Source organism: Electrophorus electricus, chromosome 11 (assembly GCF_041902795.1).
Source record: "Electrophorus electricus isolate QZ-2024a chromosome 11, ASM4190279v1, whole genome shotgun sequence".
Lineage (NCBI taxonomy): Eukaryota > Metazoa > Chordata > Actinopteri > Gymnotiformes > Gymnotidae > Electrophorus > Electrophorus electricus.
The window spans coordinates 3,000,001-3,005,000 of NC_137507.1; the positions used below are offsets into that span (position 1 = coordinate 3,000,001).

Sequence of the window (5,000 nt, forward strand, 5' to 3'; positions counted from 1 at the left end):
TATTTTGGCCAACGCGCACGCACATTATGCATGAGAAGAACTACGTCATGCTGATTAAATCGGGCATGTCACCACAGCGCTTTCTAGTACTCCTGTAGCCACTAGCGGTAGTCTAGCATCAGATGCACAGTTGAAACTCATTTGCTATTTAGGCAAAGCGTACAGGTTTTAAGTAGAGTACACCTGAGCTAATTGGACCTGATTGGGTTAACAAGTGTAATGGATATAGCTTGGAAGGCCCCCATGCTGCAGCCTCAGTCACGCACGAAGGCACCTGGGCGCATCCTCCTTAGCTGACCCGCATTTACTCGCGGCTATAATGCACTTGACTGCAGGGCTGCTGAGGAGGTTATGTGTGGTTCATGCAGAGGTTAGGTATAACCCCCCCACACCAACCCACCCCCACCCCTTCCTAGTAGTAGAATGCAACTTAGACCACAGGGAGGAAAAACACTCGCTTTCGCGTGCAGTCACCTGCACCTGTCCGCACGGGGGCTTCACACGTGTCTTGTCTAAGAGCTTGCAGCTGTTAGAGGATTCGATATTTGATGCATATTTTTTTATGATCTTCGCCTTCTTCACAAACCTGTCATTAACGACTCAGATCCACGCGACTGGAGAAAAGCTGCAGAAATTGTCGGTGTCGCCGGTGCATTTTGTAAAGTATTAATATATAAAATATATAAAAGTATTCATATATCATTTTATATTAAAACTAATTTTTATTAGAGAGGTTAGCTTTTGTGGGCCTATATTGTGCTCACCTGCTTGTTTAGATAGAATGTTATGATGCTCGGGCAAACTTTTAATGTCGGATGGATGTGGTCAACGCACTGTTCACGTGCAGCCAGCAGAAGAGGAGGTACCCGGTCCCATAGCGGTGTAAATGTGGCGTAAGTACAGGCGAGTCAATCAAGCACTTGTTTGTTTGCATGTTTACGTAATGTAACAATGATTACAGTGACACAGTTTGCACTGTATTTCTCCATAGACGTCTTTCTTGCATAGACGTCACCTTTACCATCGTGCATGCACGCACCTCGCCCCTGACAGAGGGCTACGCTGAGCAAAGCTGTTTACATTGTAAAGCTGTTCCCTCATCTATTTCTCTCTCTTTCTCTCCCTCCTCCTCTCCTATAATTATCTTCTCTTCGCGGTGGTTTGGGGATGCTTGCTCTCTCATCCGTGGTACAAGCGCAAGGAGAGACGGCCCGCCACATTGCCCCTGAATGCGCGTGGCTCTTAGTGGGAAGAGATTCATAACCACGAGCGAGATGACAGCCGGATCAGATTTCTAAACTTTTGTGCGCGGTCTGACGGGTGATCCGTCACCGACAGGGCTGTTGTTTTCTTAACCTCGCCGGCGCATTAGCCCCACATCCTGCCCCGGCGGAACAAGGTGACACGTTAACGCTGAGGAAATCTAACAGAGGAAAGCTTATAGACTTTAGATTTGTGTCTCGCAGGGGCAAGGGGTTGGAGGAGCTGGGTGTAGGTGGAGGGTAAATGAGAGCGCAATGCTATGAAGAGTGGTTTCTAACTAATAGCTTTCTGGGGTCTTAAAAACGCATCGGCCCATTGAGTTTCTCACCGTACCCGTAGAGTACAGAGTTATGATCCTCCAGTTTCTTAAAAGTTTATTATTTCCCTGAAAAAAAAACAGGGAAAAAAATTATGAATACTTATCATAATCTAATGCTTATTAATAACAACTACAGTATAGCACACCAGGGGATGGGTACATTTCTCCAAAAAGAGAAAGCATGACGAGGGTAATAGAAAGATAATCGTGTATTAAATGAAAATTCAATGCGTGTGCAATCACCATCGCTCGTGATTCCCTAGTCAGCACAGAGAAGGCCTGCAGTATTGGCCTAGTCACACGTTCTGTCACGCATCCATACCAAGCTTCCACTCGGTCTGTCATTTAAGGATTACTGTGTCACTCGCAGGCAAAGTGAAATCACGGCTATGAAATTGGGTTATGGATGGCTGAAAAGGCAAGGCTCTGATCACTAAGCAGTGATCTTTCTTTCTTACACACTGTCAGGAGTGTCTCTCCCTCTCTCTCTCCCTCTCTCTCTCTCTCACTCCCTCTCTCTCTCTCCCTCTCTCTCTCTCTCTCTCTCCCTCCCTCTCTCTCCCCCTCTCTCTCTCTCTCTCTCTCTCTCTCTCTCCCTCCCTCTCTCTCGCTCTCTCTCTTTGTCCCTTGCTTTTTCTGAGCTGTTGCTATAGATTTGTTGTCATCGGGCGCTCTTGCTGACACCCGTGTCAGAAAATGAATTTTTCAGCCCCCTCTGGATGGACTCCATTCGTAGGGTGTAACTCTATCAGAACATGCCATTCTCCTACTCACTCAGTGTCTTGCACGCGGACAAGGGCAGACGAGACGAGACGAGACGAGCGGAGACGAGACGAGCCCAGTTATCTGTCAGTTTTGTCCACTGGTTAATTAAATTAGTTTGGAATATTGGGTATTTGCGCAAGCTTTTTCTTATTGGGCATTTCAAAAACGTATGATTATACCGAGTGTGGTTATAACTGCATTACTCCTTAAGCAGGCAAAACCAGCGCTTGTTTGATGATTCTCTCTTATGAATGTTTGCATGAATAACACTGTCAAACCTGAGAACACGGTATGTAACACAAATTATCTTTTGATAGTGAAAAGTCCGTATGCTACAATTACAAACATTTAGAAATATAAGGTGCATGGCAACCGTTCCTAGCAGGTGTGCTCACAGTCAGAAATGTAAATATATTTAATTGATTTTAATTGAATTGAGTATTTTATGACTTTTGGGTCATAATATTTTTAAATTATTACTAAAGGAAGCTATTTTTATTTCCAACAAAAGCCCAGAGAAGATCAAAAAGAAAACCTGCCGCGACCAGTTTGTAGAAAGAGGGGAATGGTGGCACACAGTCGCCGTGTCTTCTACTCGTCTGTCTTTCTCTCACTCTCTTTGCCCCGAGCAGCCTTATCAGGCGGCCGGGCGAGAGAGCCGTCCGCTCCCATTCTGCCGTTAGTGAGCACACGTCAGGACCCATTTGCCACTGGTTACTTTGAGAGTGACATCAGCGGCGACCTTTTGACCCGCTCCGACAGAAGAAAAGGTCTGGCGATAGTTTTCCATTATAAAGGCTGAGCAGTACTTGGACCAGATGGAGTGGGTGGGGGTGGGGGGGTAAACACAGAGCAAAGAGAAGAAAAGGCCCTTGCGATCGGATTTGCGGACGAACCTAGAAGAAGCCCGGGCGGCACACCTGCCGAAGTCTACAGTAGATCGGATGAAGCACGCGCGGGTGCCGAAATTGCCCCGGCCCTTGTTTTGGGCACGTGTCTTGGCAGTGCGTCGGCTCACGGCTTTGATATGGGAGAGGTCTGGTTTTTGTCCAGAGAGGCAGTGGGGAGAGAGAGTGTGGTGGTGAGACACGCTCTCCCAGTGGGGTGGACAACGACACGTTGTGTAACTCTGATCGATGCTCCCGCGCTCGCCGATAAAAAGATTTCACACAGCCAGAACCTCCATCTAGCCCCTAACCCCCCCCAAACACACACACACACGCTCCGCACCTCGACCCCAAACTTAATAGCTGCTGCACCACTTTAACCAAATCAATGCAAGGCAAAAAGACACCGGCCATTACAAGCCTTCAAGCTCCGGAGATGTGAGTGGCCGGTCTCCCTCCCCGAACCTCCACCCAGTGTCCGTGCTTGCCGGTCTCTAGTAAACAAGAGCACGTGGTGCCGGGCATCTGGCCCTTGCCGATGAATGGCAGGATGCAGAGAAATGATTGGAGCAGGGACATCCATTTGCATGCCTGATTTATATAATATGACACTAATCCAGACATGGGAACATCCTCTTCCATACCTCGTTAGGACCTGTTAGCTTCTCACGACGGGCACATACCCCCCCCCCGCCCCACACACACACACACACACGCACACACACACACACACACACCCCCAGGCAGTATCATCCACTGAAGTCTTTACAGGTCGAACTCACCTCGACCGGCTCTCTGCCCTCCTGGATAAATCACGTTTATGAAAGTCGCAATTACCTGATTAGCCCCCCTCCTCTCAGCCTCAACCCCCTCGGCGCACACCCTGGCGGGCCTTCCGAATTCATTACTGCCCGTAATCTTGTTTAGATCGCCTGTGAACTCCGCCTTGGGGTGGGAGGGGACGGCGTTAAATGTCACAACGACCCCCAAACGATGCAGCATGGTGACGAGCGCTTCAGCATACACATCCACGCAGGTATGAAAAATGACTCAGCGGCTTTGAGTGGAAGGCAGTGAAGGGAGAAACACCTGACCTCACGTCGCCTGAGTTTCTTTGGGGAAGTGTGTAATTTCCAGATTAGAAAAAAGTGAGTAGCTTTGGAAACCCTTTCAAAACATGTAAAATAAACATTTTTTAAAAACAAGTCCGAATGGTTATGATGTGTATTAGTATGCACAAACGCAGAGTCTGTGTATATGTTTTCATGATGTACGAAGCAGAAAGGAGGAGCTTTCGCAAAGCTTTTATCCTTTTCAGGTAGATGGACTTCGTTAAACACAGAGGCTGAAACTAATGATGTTAGTTTATACGGTATTTCTCTTTTTAACCCAATTTCAGCTAAAGGAACCCTGGAACATTATGTCTTTGCTTTATCCACCACTGGCTCCAGCACAATCATTTCGTAAATAAAATTCTTAAATGAAATGTATAAAATTAAAAGCTGAGAAGGTCATAGGCGTATTGATATTTCAGCGTTTGGTAATACGGGGTGGGGGAGGGGTCCCTGAACTTTCTGTTGTTCACACGTTCACACTCAGTGTTCTGTGTTCCCAGTGTGTCAGTTACATTAGGCCTCATTAACTTTCCTTTTCCCTTTATATCTGCTAATTAGCTCAGAGGTGGTCACAAATTAATTAACATCTCACATAGCCTGTGCAATTGCATTCTGTTTATTTAGTTTCTCCTATTAACTTTTAATCTTTTT

At 46.8% G+C, this 5,000-nt stretch overlaps 1 protein-coding gene across 2 annotated transcripts in view; it reads left to right on the plus strand.

Annotated features, from left to right (window-relative positions):
* Window positions 1–4,592, plus strand: part of LOC118241762 (uncharacterized) — an 82,500-nt gene extending 77,908 nt beyond the window's left edge. For both annotated transcript variants that reach the window (XR_014126150.1, XM_081723805.1), the window contains one exon: window positions 4,162–4,592. The gene's annotated coding sequence lies outside the window, so the exon portion shown is untranslated. The remainder of the gene's footprint in view (window positions 1–4,161) is intronic.
* The last annotated feature ends 408 nt before the right edge of the window (window positions 4,593–5,000 follow it).